Source organism: Rhinatrema bivittatum, chromosome 2 (genome assembly GCF_901001135.1).
Source record: "Rhinatrema bivittatum chromosome 2, aRhiBiv1.1, whole genome shotgun sequence".
Lineage (NCBI taxonomy): Eukaryota > Metazoa > Chordata > Amphibia > Gymnophiona > Rhinatrematidae > Rhinatrema > Rhinatrema bivittatum.
The window spans coordinates 424,951,013-424,967,181 of NC_042616.1; the positions used below are offsets into that span (position 1 = coordinate 424,951,013).

The 16,169-nt window shown below is 44.4% G+C and overlaps 1 protein-coding gene across 1 annotated transcript in view; it reads right to left on the reverse strand.

Moving 5' to 3' along the window:
* Window positions 1-3,926: 3,926 nt before the first annotated feature.
* Window positions 3,927-16,169, reverse strand: part of TOB2 (transducer of ERBB2, 2) — a 153,843-nt gene continuing 141,600 nt past the window's right edge. The window contains exon 3 of the transcript XR_003854662.1: window positions 3,927-5,526. The gene's annotated coding sequence lies outside the window, so the exon portion shown is untranslated. The remainder of the gene's footprint in view (window positions 5,527-16,169) is intronic.

The following is a 16,169-nucleotide window of genomic DNA, read 5'->3' on the forward strand; positions in this document are numbered from 1 at the left end:
TTAAATCCCTGTGGGATGATCATGCCCTCCTGCAGAGTTCCAATTTGGCAGGAATTACTATTTTGGTGAGACCTGGGAAGGATCCCACAGTTTGTGGATTCTACCATCTAATCTCACTCCTCAATATTGATTTAAAATTCCTAGCTAAAATCTTGGCAGACTGGCTGAATAGTTTTATTTTAAGTATATGTCACCCAGACCAAGCTGGTTTCATACCCGGCCGTATAGCCTCTGATAATGTGCATAAAACTGTAGATTCTATGTGGTGGGCAATTCCTTTTTCTACTTCTCATAATAGATGCTGAAAAGGCATTTGACTTAGTACATTGACCCTTTCTTTTTATTATATTAGAGAAAATGCAGTTTGGAAACGTTTTCATTTGTTGAATTCGTAAATTGTACAATCATCCCACAGCTCACATAAAGATTAATGGTAGATATTCTGCCCCATTCCCAGTTGGCCGGGGAACGAGACAAGGGTATCCTTTATCACCACTGCTTTTTGCACTTTTTTTGATTAAGATTAAGGGTATAGAAATTGAGAATTTCTCATCAAAATTATCACTGTTTGCTGATGATATTCTGCTCACCATATGTGATCCAACTGCCTCCCTTCCGGAAATTGGGGTAGAGATGACAGCTTTTACCTCAGTTTCTGGATTTAAAATTAACTGGGAAAAATCAGAGATTTTGAACATCACCTTGCCCGCTTCCCAGGAAGAGAGGTTGCAGACTGCCTTCCCCATTAAATGGGCCTCCAAAATGATCAAATATTTAGGGGTGTATTGGAAATCAGGAGGACATATTTCAGTTAAACTACACCCTTCTTTTAGCTCGTATTTATAAGGATATGGAGGCATGGGATAGGTACCATATCTCCTAGCTAAGTAGAAAAGCAGTGGCTCAAATGAATATTTTACCCTGGCTTAACTATCTGTTTCAGACTATTCCTTTTTTTTTTTTTTTGTATTTAAAGATTTTATTTGTCAATCAGTGCAAAAAGTAATTTAACACATAAGGATACAAAAAACATAAAGCATAAACCAGAACAGTAAGTGCACCTTGTAAATAACCGTAAACTTTTAACTGCATAAAACAATATTGAGTCAAGACTCACCCCAACCCAGTCACCCCTCCCCCCACCCCCCCCCCCCCCTTACACAACTGGGATCCGGTAGTCATCAGGGAATATATCAAGTTAAAACCTGAAGGAGAATAAGGATAAGAGACTGAAGGGAAAAGAAAAAAGGAAAGAGGCGTTGGATATACGATATTTGGAACTAGGACAGGGAGAAAACGCACTCAGTCATCCATAATGAAAGGCACTGGTAATAGAGTATGTAGGGGTAGACATATCAGCATGGTAATATAACCCTAGTATCAAATAAGGTCACAAAACTCCATGGCATAAACATCTTCGGCGGCAATCCAAGAAGTATATTAATTCTGAAGTACAAGCCACTTGGTGTATTGGCCCCATATCCTGTCAAATGCTACCAACCGATCCCTATGCACTGCAGTAAGTCTACTGAGTTGGTAATATGTGTGGAGTCTGTTTTGAATTTTAGCCAAACTGGAAATGTTAGCCCCCTTCCAGTGGAATGCTATCTCTGAACGTACTGCAATAAAAACTTGTAATAAAAACTTTTGTGTGTCTTTATTATGATCAGGGAGAGGGAGACCTAAAAGAGCATGCCGGGATTCAGCTCGCACCGGAGTCCAGACTATTCCTTTTGAAGTACTGTCCGTATTGTGGTTTCGCTGGCAAAGGCGATTAATGCAATTTATCTGGAAAGATAAACCTCCCAGAATAGCTAAAAGAATTCGTTTTCTGTCTAAATTGCAAGGGGGCTTGGGGTTTCCCAATTTTATCAGCTGTCATGCTGCCTCTCACCTAAGAGGGGTTGTAGATTGGCATAAAGTAACTTATCAGAAGTCATGGGTACCTTTAGATCGGGCTTTTTAGGGCTAATGCCATTGACTGCCTTGGTGTGGCAACCCAAAAAAACATGGAAGCCTTTTAGATGCAATCCCGACCTCCTTGCCCCATACTTTGAGTATTTGGGCAAAATGGAAATCTCATTTGATTGATGATAGGGTACATTACTTAAGTACTTCTTTATTTCCTCACACTTCTTTTCACTGGGCCTTTCAATCTCATCGTTTCACCTGTGGAAATCCAGGGGCATTTTGAGGTGGGAGCATGGATTTCTCAGAACTACAATTTAAATATAATGTACCTGCTAAGGAGGTTTTCTCTTACTTACAACTGCACCATTTTATTCTTGGATCACAGATCACACCTAATCTTTCCCAGGGAGTATCTTTATTTGAATCGCTGTGTAGACACACAGAGAGAACCACAAAAGTTATGTCCAAGCTATATATATTCATGACTAAAGACCTGCAGACCTCACCTTCTCATATTAAGGCCTGGCAGCGTGATCTGGAGGAGAAGCTACCTGGGGACGCTTGGAGAGCGGTCTTTCAGAACATTGGGAAGGGGTTGATTTCCTCCACCCTTATTGAAAATGGGTATAAAGTTTTGTTTCGTTGGCACTTTACACCAGAAAAACTGCATAAGATTTCGGCTTCGGCTTCAGACAGGTGTTGGAAGGGTTGCAATGGTCTAGGCTCCTTCTTTCATCTTTGGTGGTCCTGCCCTTACATACAAGCTTATTGGCAAGAGGGAGCAGGGTGGATTCAAATACTTCTTCATTGTCCATTAGCGCTGTCTCCGGCACAAGCTCTGCTGAATGTTCCGACAGATTCAGGAGACAAATATCAGAAAAAATTAGTAAAGCAAATCCTCGTATTGGCTCGTTGTGAGTTTGCCTGCCTGTGGCGTGATCCCGACCCACCAAGCTGCCGGGTATTACAGTCCAGGGCGACTAAGCTTTACCGTCTGGGCAAAATCACGGCGCACAGACATCAAAATATTGTTCCGTTTGCCAAGGTATGATCACCATACGTTACTCGGAGGGATTCTCTTTCCAGCCACCCTGCTAGCTCCTCTATTTGAGTTGTTACTATTGATGTGAACTTTTTGACATGGCTTTCTGGATGTCTATAAGCACCCCATTCTCTTTTTCTCCTTTTCTTTTTACTTCTGCTTTGAGATTTGCTGCTTTAATGTGATTTGTGTTTGTAGCTGTGGAGTAGGGGGAGGTGGGTACTGGGGGGAGGGGGGGGTGAGTATAAACATTAGAGAGGACTGCAAGAATCCTTGGGATTTGTTCCTGCATCAACTTTATTGTTATTCCACATTTTTCTAAGACTCATGTATAGGGGAGAAAAGGCTTCTATTATACTCATGATACAACCTATTGCTATGGTTGTGGACCCTTGGTCCGGAGCAAGTGGTGGTGACCATTGAGGGATTGCCCTTAATGGGTCTCATCTCCAGGAGGTGGAGCTGATGAGGACAACCTTGATGGACCTTCACCTATACGAGCCTTCGTTCCCCACAGGTCGAGCTCTTGGGTGCCGGGGCCAGCAGGACATAGGTGTGGATGCCTCAAGGAGGAAGATGGAGCTGAGGATGAAGACAGGGTTGGAGGTCCGGGTCTGGGCTGGCAGCAAAGGAGTGAAACGGAGCAAGCAGACAGGCAAGAATGAAGTACCAGGCCAAGGGTCAAGCCGGGCAGCAGACAAGCAGAAAAGAAGACAAGCCAAGGTCAAACCAGGAGATCAAGCCGAGGACGGGGTCACAGGAACTGAGGATCAAGAAGAAGGCCGGAGACTGGAAGGAAGGCAGGAAGGCAGGAACTGGAACGCCGGGACCGGAATCAGGAACACAGGACTGGAGAAGCAGGAACGGAACCAGGAACAGGATCAAGGCAGGAACAGGAACGAAGACGTCTGGAACAGCAACTAGCACTCCGAGGAGACGACCTGTTGCAAAGGCAAAGGACTGCAAGCTGCTGTGGGGTTTAAATACCCCTCCATCGTGATGTCATCTTCCGAGGCCGGGCCGAGTTTTCCCGCTGCGGCCCCTTTAAAGGGCGGGGCCTCCCAAGCGCGCGCCTAGGGAGAGCCCCCGCCGGACGGAGGAGGACGGTGTTCGCGGCCATGCGGTAGGCTGTGGTCGGCCTGCTGCGGAGCAGGTCATGCCGCGCCGGGCTGCAGCGGAGACGGGCGGAGGAGCAGGTAGGGGGGACCGGCCGGGGCCTGCTGCGGCCGGGAGCCACCACATCTATTGCTAGTTACATATGTACTGGTTTTTGATTTATATCTGAACGCACTGTATTGTAATCATATTTGGAGATCCCTTCAAGAAGTTGTGTTTCTACTTGTCTGTACTTTTATAGTTTTGTAATTTTGGTTCTCAATAAACAATCTTAATTAAAACAAAAAATAATGAGCCCATTCCACACCAAAAGCTTGGCCTATACGGAATGAGCCCAGTGATCTGAATACCCAAACCCGTGCATTCCGCTCAGTGTTCCTTCCTGCCACAGCATGCAAATTGGGTCTTCATCCTTTTGTTTCTGCTGATAGTGGGAATAAATGCTCAAAATCTGCATTTTGCAAAGAGTATCCTACAGATCCTAGGGATTCCTGAGCCCTCCCCCTTTTCCCCTTTAATCTGGCCTTTGTGCTACCTTCAGAATATTGATTTCCCAGGCTTTTATTACAAGTTATTGCTCCAGTACATGGGTCTCATTCTTAAGAGCGGTCACAAAGGAAAGGACAGTTATCTTTGGCTATGAAAAGATTCAAAGATGCAGAATGCCTGTTTTCCTCTCATCCCCCATCCTGTCAGCTGTTCTTGCTGTGTTCCTGTTTTGCATGTGTCCAGCACAGGGGTCGCACAGAGTGTAGAAGTGTCTGGAACGGTCGGGGCCATTGCAAGGTGCCCTAGGTGAATCTCCATCTTTATACCTTTCTACCCCCAAGGTAATATTGTATATTAATATAAGTAAAACATTTGCATTGATAATTAGATTTATTTTACCCGAAAAAAAGGGAAACATGATACTCACTGTAACATAGTAAATGATGGAAGAAAAAGCCCAACAAATCCAGCCCAGTTATTCTGGTCTCTATTGCAATGATATATCCCAGCAGCCCCCTCCTGAGATTATGACAATGAAACTCAATATGTATGATTAGGCACCCCACCCCCCTTCCCTACCCTGTCTGAGAATAATCTTGTAAAAACACAGAACAGGAATGTAACTGAGATCCTTCTGTCCTCATAAGAGCAGGCAAATACACTGGAAGAGCCAAAGGGATGCACCATACTAGTCGATTGATACATGATCAGCGATGTGCTTCTGGTTTCTTTTCCAGGAGCTCTCACCAGCTCTGCTCCAGTCCTTGTTTTCACAAAATGATTTATCACTGCCACCTCTCTCCATAAAAGGTTAACCTAAGCAGGGTATTAGAGCATCGAGTTCTAGTGGACTGACTGATCCTGCAGGAGACTCTCTACTGAACCAGTGCAAGACCTGTCCAAGGGTGGGGTGCCCTGAGCTTCAGAAACCACCGGGGGTCCCTTCTTCAGGCAACGGGACCTGTGTGCTTAAGACACAAAATAGAGAGAAGTCTTTCAGTACGCAGTCGCTGAAACTTAGGGACAGTTTAACAATGCAGACAGAAAAGGCTCAGGTAATAAATAGAACGGGAAAGAAATATAGCAGAGAAATGTGATTGCTAGTGCTGTGGCGGTGATGAACTGTCTGCCACAAAATAGCAGATTAACAAGGAACCTGCTAGCCTTCAGAAAACAACTGAAAATATGTTTTCGAAACTGCCTTTGTAATCTAAGATGCATGGCAGACAACCCACAAGCTATGCGTCTCCTACAAGCTAGTTTCTGAACTTTAAACACTCTTATAGTGAGAGTAGCATAAAACATATCTTACACACTTACCCTGCTTATCTTTGGCACCTTACTGAATGTATAAATCTGACAACAGATCCAGACTTTATGACCTCCAGCTCCAGCTTTATTTATTTATTTTATGTTTTTCGGCACTGTGGCCTGGTCCTTCTCATTCTCCCATTGAAGACTCAGACCTCGCCGATCCTTCCGCACTCGCTCTCAAACTCGAATCCACGTACAGATACCATATTGTTGCATGTCAGTAGGAAAAAGCATAGCCACTACTGGTTCTAGTCTCATTGCCTCCATGAACTAGCATTTCCAATTTCTTATGAAAACAGAGGAACAACAAAGCCCTGTGTGCACTGGGAAGAAACCCAGGACTGAATCAGCTCTCACCTGCTGACATGAAGCTATTTGGTAACCCTATCCCCTGATCCCGTCTCTTTCTTTTCCATTCTTATGTCCCCTTACTCTCCCTCATCCTTTTACCCCTTCACACCTTCCTCCATTTATATGCCCCAGAGGTGTACCATGGGTTTCTGGCACCTGGGGGGCCAGTGCTTGGATTTGCTCCCATCCTGTTCATCTTAGCAACAATTAAAGTCACAAAAATCACAATGGATTTATTTTAGTTGCATATGATTACCCACCTTTCCCTTACAAACACAAAGCAGGTTACAGTCAGATAAACTGAAAAATATACAATTAATAAAACAATCTATTTTATATAAAATACAATTACAATACAAATAAAATGATAAATAAGATCAATAAACTACATCATTTTAAAAAAAGACATTAACACAAACTGCCTCCATTGCCAGGCACATAGTGAAGTAACCAAAACCCCCAAAAAAAGTCACTCAGAACTGATATAGCAAACCTGCCATACCAAAACAGCACTAACTCCCAGAACTCAAACATCAACAGCATTGCACCTATTGGAAAGTGCTCTAGAATACCAATACACTTACAACTGGGAAGCACAGACTGGAAAACAGAATAAGTTGAATGATTATATATTCCAATTAATTGAATAGAAAAATTAACTGTCAAAATTCTAACATGCAAAATTCTCATGTGTGTATGAATATATTTCCAAACAATTTTTTAAGAAAGAAAAAAAATCTTAGAAATTTAAAGAGGCATTAATACAAATATGCCTGTAATTTTTCTATCATCGGTAAAAATACAAACCTTTTCCAATGTTTGCTTTTCAAATTTTTTGCAGCTGCGAGTGAAAATATGATACTCTCTTCTTTATGTGATTAAGTTTTCTATTCCATTACTCTTGTATTTCACTGGAAGGATTTTGATAATTTTTTATTTATCATCTCCTCTATTATAGATCCCTACACAGAACCAATACACTAGCAGAATACTTCACTTTGGTTACAAATGCAGAATGCAGACAGACCCTCACCAAATACAGAATAAGGGACCACAAACAGGGCCAGCTCTAGGGCAAATGGCATCCTGGGCAAAATGTGCCCATCACTCACCTGATGGCATCTCTCCCACATACACAAATTGTTTCCTGGTAGTCTAGTGGTCCCTCCTATAGCCCTCTTACATCCCTTGGACGCCCCACCCTTACCTAAAATAAGACTCCCTGGTAGTCTAGTGGCAGCCTGGAGCACTCCCTAGCTCTGGGCTGGTTGATGCCATTTTTCAAAATGGCGTCGACCAACCTTTGCCCCTATCATGTGATAGGGGCACCCTTTCAGCCCCCAGAAACTAAATGTGCTGTTCTGAGGAATGCTAAGCTCCCAACTCAGAACATGCATACCCAAGAAGGAAAAAAAATAAAAAGGATAGCAGAGCATAACAAAAACAAAAAACAAAGAAATCACAATTAAGATGACTCCCTTAGCAGTCCCAATCTTTCAGTTTCATAAAGTTTGAATGTTCCATTACAAGAATAATCTATCCCACTAAGTCCAACGTGTATCAACCTCTGACGCGGAGACCAAATAACAAAAAGTCAGTAACTTCATAACATGACCAGGAAGCTGACAAAAGTTTGTGGCATTCCCCAAAAAATAAAGTCATAGAACTAATACAGTCAGAAAAAAATATCTTGTAAGCCCTACAAAAATGCAATACAATTAACAGCAAATAAACCAACACACTCCAAGTCCAAACAAAAGCAAGCCTATAAAAAAAGAAAAGCGAGAGATCACTTTTCTATCAGCTCATCTGGATCCCAAAAAACCACAACATGTAACTGAGCAACCCAGAATAACATTAACAGTCCAAGAATGTTCACAAAATAATCACACTAATTCAATCAAAAATCATATAGCTGGTATTTGGTTGACCAAACCTGGGAACTTCTGAGTTGTGGTCACCCTGAGGTTGCTGTTGATTAGCAGAGGGTGGGGAAGAGGGGGAAGGAATTTAATAATATGTATCAGCTTTTTCTCTTCTACTGCTCCCTACCCAACTAATCCACACTTTCTTTTTCTCCCACCCATCACAATCACCTGTCCCCCATCCCGAGATAACCCAGCATACTTCCCCTCACCCCAGCACTCTCTTTGCTCCCTCCCCCTATAAGTCTCAGCTCCATGATTTATGCATCCTCACTCTACTCTTGGCTGAGTGATTCCCAAGTCCTGGAATCACAGTTGCAGACTGAGTTTTGTCTGTGTTGTAGCCCCTCTCCAGTTTTCCCCCACATGCTGCTTGCAGTGTCTACTCCAGGCTCACCCCACTTCTCCTGTTCTCTGCAAACTTACTGAGGAAGGGGAGTGGTTGAGTATATAAAGAGAGGCCCTGAGATATCTAGTGTTTTCTCTGAGGCCCTACAATTGATGCAACTCCCTGAGTCTCAGGGTGAAATCCTGAGAGTTTCCAGATATGAGTATTTGGCCACCTCTTCTGGGGAATCAGAAAACACAGATTTTCCATCAGCAAGCAGCTTCAGTCTAGCAGGGTAAGGCATAATATAATTCATACCTTTGCCTCTCATCTGACACTTTATCTCTACAAAGCTTTGGTACTTGTTAACCACCACTTGCGAAAAATTTTGAAAAATTAAGATTTTTGATTGCTCATAAACAAGAGTAACTTTTTTCCTTGCCACTTCCATGGAATGGTATTTATCCCCGAAGTTGTGCAGTCAAACTCTTAATGTTTGAGGCCTCCCGTTCAGACCCAGAGCCAATGCTAAAGATCTATGCACACGATCTATTTTGAGATGGTTATTTTTCGCTTCCATTTCCAGCAGCATTGGCAGCCATTTTGCAACAAACTCTACCACATTCGGGCCTTCCCTCTTTTCAGGGCGGCCCACAATTCAGAGATTATTACACCATCCTCTGTTCTCCAAATTTTCTTGCCCGTTGTCGAGACTTTTTAACTTCCTCTCAAGCATATCCATCCAGCAGCCGTATGCAGTGAAACCATCTTCCAGATCTCTGACTCAAGATTTAACTGAATCTAGCTGTTCCTCCCACTCCCGCATAGAGGAATCAAGTTGAGCTACCTTCTCAACAATGATTTTCGACTTTGAATCTATATTTTTTAAGTATCGGAAAACTTGCCAAACAGCTGGCAAAGAGTCTCTGTTGTATCAGATAGGAGATCAGAAGTCAACCAAGCCTCACCACCAGAGAATAATTTGTCCACTAGGCCCAAGTGAGGTATTTCTCCAGGTGCGTTACTTTTTGTGGCTTTATTTGCCCACATCTTTGGTATAGATCCCTTACTGCCACCCTTAGACATCAGTGCAGTGCTCATCAGGCTCCAAAAATTAGTGAAAAAAAGGTTTAAATAAATGCAACCGGTGGGAACTCCCTCAACATGCTGCTGCTAGCCCCAGAGCATCATGTGATCCCCTGTTCTGCTACAAGCTGCATGTGTGTGTGGCAAACACACAAGACCACAAAGGGGCCCAAATCCTGCAACTTCCCTCTCTGACAGGCTTCAGCATGCTCCCCACCCTGCACTGCATACCAGCTCACACATACACACAACATGCCAGAATGACAGCCAATCCCAGGGCAATTAATATCAATATTTATTATTCGGGAATCTTAATATCTATGTGTGCACAGTTATGAGAGCCATGCAAATAATGGCAATATTAGTAATACGGTATGGCACATCCCTTTTGTAAACAAACCAGGGTAGAAAAGCACATAGTGGCAGCATCTCAGTCCATCGGTCTTCCTCCATCTACCTTCTTCTTTTTCTTCTCTGGCTTGCTTGGATCTGTCCTTTTCATCTAATGCTTTTGCTGTGTTACTGGATTGCCAGGTAGTAATGTATTGTCAGAGGTCTGTTAACCTCTAACCTTAGATGTACGAGTCAGCAGAAAGTAACTGTATTGGGGGTTGACCTTTAACCCTTGAGATATGCTTGGTTTCAGCTGTGCCGGAGATAGGTCTAGGGACATGCCTCTACATGTCTTTGTATATTCTCGCAGTTGCTGCAAGGGTATCTGTGTGGTCTCTAAATAATCCTATAACTGCCCCACCCCCAACCCTGCTCCATTTCTTTGGCTGCAATCAGCAGCTGAAGAGAAGCAGGAAGAATGGTGCAGCAGACTGCAAGAAGATGGCTGTTCCCTCTGGCCTCATGTATTGGTTACGCTCCCCGAATCTGCTTGTCTCTGGGTTGGTTGGCTGGCACCTCCCCTAGCCTGGCGCCGAGGGGCTTTGCCCCCTCCCCCCTCAGTATGCCACTATGTCCCCTCATTTTCTTCCCATTTGTCTTCTTTTTACTTGTGCCTTTGCTCTTGCTTTCCAACACTCCATACCTTCTGCTCATCCCTCTCCAAATCCAAACTCAGGAAAAAAAAAGCAGCTAGTCAATCTCTAGCTGCAGCTGCAGGGTCACTTTAACTACATAAGGGGCCCAACAAAAACTTTTGTGAATGGGCCCGAGTCTCCCTCATCTCCCTTCTCCAACCCTAGCACTCTCCTTCCCTCTCGTAGGGTGGCCGTGTCAGCCTCTAACTAACCCTGCCACATGCTACCACCCTGCTGTTGTAGCTTTCCTACTCTTCTGTGCTGACCAATAGAATGGCAGTCACATGACTCCTTCTCCTCCTTCCTGCCCATGCAGGCAGACACAAGCACAGTGTCAGGCAACTTCCTTCTTTCAGCCCATGTGGACCAGTGCAAGTGTTGTGTTAAGGGCCTTGCATTATAGACCTCCTGCTATGCAGGGCTTGGGGCAACTGCTCCTTTTGTCCGTAGGTGAAAGTGTAAAACAACAAGTGTGGTAAACAAAACAAAAAGGGGATAGATAAATAACTATATAAAGGTAAATATTCAAAAACACATAAGATAAAATGATATAAAATATTACACATTTTAATTTCAATTAAAAGCATAAATACAATAAAAAATAAAAAAATAAAATTAACACAGTGATGGATCCAATTTACCCTCTATCTATTCAAATTCACAGCTGTGATAAATATGAATAGAATGATTTAAAAAACTGATAAAAAGGGTGAAATAGTAACAAAAATAAAAATAATAGAAATATAACTAATAATAAAATAAAAATAATAAAATAAAATAAAAATGAATAATTTATGAATCTTTTAAAATTCAGAAAAGTCCAGTTCAAGATTGAGTCCAAAGAGAGCAATTGTTCCCATTTAAAAAATGAACCATTGCTCTTCCCTTAATAAAACATGCCATTCTCTTCTTCTCCACTTTAACCTTACAACCTTCAGCACACAGAATCTCAGTTCGTCAAACTGATTATGGTAAGATTCATCTTTGGATCTAATGCTGAATGAAGGGGGATTCAGAGTTATTATAGGCAGTTTTTGAATGGTTTAACCAAAGGGATTCCAATTTGAAATTTCAAATGAACAGGTGTAATGTCAAAATCCCATATTTAGATATATTGATCAGGAAAGGTGCAGATGACAAGGTCTTCACCACAATTTATAGAAAACCTACAGAATGTAGCAAGATATTAAATTTCCAGAGTGAACACTATAGATGTTTAAAGGAAAATCTTCCTATTAGTCAATTTTTGTGGCTTTCAAGACTGTGCTCCACTGGTGGTGAGTATGATATGAGAGCTAAGGAAATGAGGGAAGATTTATGTTAGGAGGCTATCCTGAGCAATGTATTTCCCAGGGTTATGAGCGGAAACTACAGAGGGATAGGAATGTGTTATCAGAAAAAAATAGGCAAAAGAAATAATGATAAGACTGTATGCTTATTGAAATTCTCACATCTTACAACAAGCATCAGCAAGATATTACGTAAACATTGGAACATCATCCTGCCCATCATTTATCCAGCTAAGTAGCGCTGAATAGCGGCCTCAAGTGTTTATTTCATTGGAATTAAACAGAAAAACCAAAATAAACATCAAACAAAATGAAAACTGAATTTAAAAAATACCCGAGCAAAATGAAAAATTTGGCCAACATTCTCTCCACCTAGCATGTTGTTGCCCAGGTAGAGTGTCCATCAAGCTAGGTAGAGAGAACGTTGCCCAAACCACTTCTTGGAGTGAGCGTCCTCACTCCGACGGCCAGCAAATCTGCACTAGAGACCACAGTTCTGTCCGTAGGTCTCATGTGGAATGCGAAAGTGGCCCCCAACCCCCGACGCTCATACCTAATCCCCACCCCGAGTTAGTAGGTAGCCCTCCCATAGGGATTCAAATACCTATGTAGGGCATAGTCTCTCTCTCTCTCTCTCTCTCTCTCTCTCTCTCTCTCTCTCCTCCCCCCCCCCCCCCCCCTGGAAAATAAGGCCCTAAGTCATGGGCAGAGCCAGGATGTTCATCTCCGGATAGGCATCTCATCAGACTGTCACATGCAAGCTGCATAGTCTGAGACAAAGTGAGCTTCCTTTATTGGACTCCGCCATGCTCCTGTCCCTCTACCTACCATGGAATTTGCTGAAAACAAATCATGGCACCTGGTTAAGGGAGGTCAGTGACAGAAGACTTGTTAAAGAACCAAATGCAACTCATTTCATCTGAGTCCATCCCAGCTATATGTTACACCTGTCGGTCGCAGACAGCTGTTGCTCACCTCTTGCCTCACTGCACTAACTCCATTGGGTAGACTCGCGGCCTCCGCCAGCTATCGCCGGCCTGCCCGCCCCTGTTTCCAGGCCTCCCTGGATGGCGTAGATGCTGCCGACCGCCATCTTGCCCTTGGAGTTCCTTAGGCACGCGCGCGCACTCTCGGGCCAGTCTTAAGCACGTCATGGTGGGATCCTCAGGGGCGTCCCCCCCCCGGATGACATCATTCATCGTGTATTCTTAAGCCGGCTGGCCCTGTCTGCCTACGACTTGGCAACGAGTTCCCTCATTGCTGAATCTGCTTCGCTTACTACGGACTTCCCGTTCCAGCTCCTGCTTCCTCGGCGTGAGACGTCCTGGGTACCCGCTCCTCAGGGGCCCTTTCCTCGTCTCTGGCTATCTGCTCCTCAGAGGGCCTATTGCCTAGGACCACTGCCTGCCCCACTCCCCGGGGCTTCCTCTGGAACCATTGCTACTTCTACAGTGAGTACTCGGCTTGCAACCATTACCGTATCATCTCTGCTGGGGAATCCTCATCGGTGTACCCCGCTCTGCGGACCATTGCCGTATCATCTCTACAGAAGAATCCTCTTTGGGTATACCCCACTTAACAGACCCCGTGTTCCCTGGGTCTGTGTTACTTTGCTATTACACTCCCCGCTCCGCGGGACGTGTCGTTCTACTCTCTGCTATCTCTCTCTCTCCAGTACCTGCTGTTCTGACACCCAGCAGCTGAGACCTCGCCTCTCGACGGTGGGGCTCCTCTCCGTAGGTGGTACCATCTCTCACCTCAGCCCAGGGCCACATACCCACAAACTCTAACACTATAAATGGAAATCCGGATGAAGAAAATGAAAAAGGGACCACAAGTGCTTTGCAGTGTACCACCTGAAAAGTGGACAGAAATGCTATTACCACATGGATTGTGTTCTGCCTGATGGGGACTCCAGTCACATTATGAGCTAGAACTTCACCCTGACTCTATGGGGACTGTTTCTAGTTTCAATGGAATAGCTCTTTACTGTAATTTTTTTTTTTTTTTGGGGGGGGGATAACTCTAGACATGATCTTGATCAGGTCCAATGTTATCCGGGAATGTCTTCCCGGATAAGATTTACTGCTTGTATTAAAAAGAATGTTAGCCACTTAAGTGGCAATGTAACGTGAAAGAAATGACAGTTTAGTGGGCCCTGGCGACCCAACTTCCCAACCTCCACCCCAGTGCCAAAAAATGGGGCCCTGCCAGCCCAAGCCTCCACCCATGCCCTCCCCCCCCCCCCCCCCCAATATGGTTGTTCAAAAAACAATTTACTTCTCACCCATGCTCATCCTCCTTCCCTCTGTCTCCACCACCAACCTTTACCCTCCCACCCACCCAGCGCTGCCAGCACCCTCCCAAACTGGATGGCAGTGCCCTCGTACCGCTCCAAGGCTGCTCTGAAAGCGACACTGGAAGCTTACGATACCAATTGCTGCTGTCAGAAGCTGCTGGGAGCGGTACGAGGGCACTGCCATCCTTGTGAGCAAAGGGCTTTGGAAGGATGGTCTAGGAAGGGGAGAGGGGGAGTAGGAGGGGACAGAGGCAAGTAATTATCTGAGAAACCACATGGGAGCGGGGGGGGGGTAGGAGGAATGATGATCGGCCCCTTACCCCTTAACAATTAAATCTATGTTTGGAAGGGCTTGGGGCTGTCAGGCCCCATTTTGTTAGCATTGGGGGTAGGGGTCGGGGGAAATCCATCTGCCAGTCCTCCAGGCTGTTTTTCTCAAATCATATTGCCACTTAACAGTCTCATTAGGGGAGTAGCCAGTAATTACAGCAGCAGCAGCTGAGAACCAGGGAAGCCAGGGTTAAAAATCCCGGTTGCCGACTCTTGTGACTTTGGGTAAGTCACTTTACTCTCTGTTACCTTAGCTTCAAACTTAGGGGATTATTTACTAAAGGTTTTCTTCCGTTTAGTAAGCTGGATCCTTAAAGGCGAATTTTAAAAGCCCCCCCCCCCCCCCGTGCGCCGAAACCGAGGGATACGTGCAGAAGGTCAGCCGGCGCGCCCCAAGCAGATTTTAAAAAGCAAGCGAGTACGTGCATATCTCCCGTTATGCGCGCACAAAATGTTTTTTTACAGAAAAGGAGCGGCTATGGGCATAGCTTGGGTGGGGCATGGGGAGTCCAGGAAATATGAATGAAACGGTGCATAAGGATCTACACGCACCAGCGCATACTGGGGTCTCTATCCACCTAACTTTCCTTCTGCAATGGATGGCATGTAACTAATAAAAAAAACCAAATGAGGCTAGTTAGCGAGGTTTTAAGGGTTGGGGCTAAAAGGGAGGCTTATTAAGTAGTCCTATTCTTTAACTGGGCGAACTGGGAATGGACTGGGAAAACTGGTAATTGCTTCAGCCCACATATCTACCAAAATACCCCCACTTATGTGGCAGAGGCAGCATTTGCACACACAGGCGTGTCCGTGTACGCACATAAAGCTGATTTTATATCATGCGCGCATAAACGCGCATATGTTGTAAAATAGCCATATCCTTTGGCGCGAGCTGGCCTGCACGGCTGTTTAAAGGTTCCCATCCCCGATGGTAAGCTCTCTGGGGACAGGGAAATACCTACTGTAACTGACTGTAACTTGCCTTGAACTACCCATAATAAGGTGTGAACTAAGTCAGAAATAAATAAAATAAAATAAAGACCTTTGTAGACAATCAGAGGACTTGATTTTTTTTAAATCCATTGGACTTAGAACTTTGCCAGATTCCACTTCTGTTCCTTTGTGTTAGTTCCTCATCCCCTGTGTTCCCCACTTCAGCTTGCTCCGTGATGGGTCCTCTCACTTTGAGCTACCATAAGAGCCTTAATTACAGAGGGCAGTCTCCCGTCCTATGCCTGGGGGAAGATCCTTTTTTTTTAAGTAAATCAGGCTGTGTATATAGATATGGAAGAGGAAGCGAGGCCATTGATATGCCAGAATCCAATGTACTATGAGACCATCTGTAAAAAAACAAAACCCAAATTAAAATTAAGACATGGTATATTTCCACAGTTCCCAGTTCCTCTCTCCTTCCATGTTGCCCGGCCTGTGCTTCCCCCTCCCCCCGTATGGTAGTGATCCAGGAGCTGCAGTAAACTGCAGCACGCTGCTTGCTGCAGGCTCGGAGTCCATAAAGCAGAGCTTGGAGCATGACGTCAAAGGGCCAGAATAGAATGCTATTTATATTTTATAGGCTTGCTCCAGAGAAATAGGAAATACTGGCGTGCTCCTCTCTCCCTAATCGTACCATCTCTTAAGCCTTCTCCCTCCCCATATCTCTC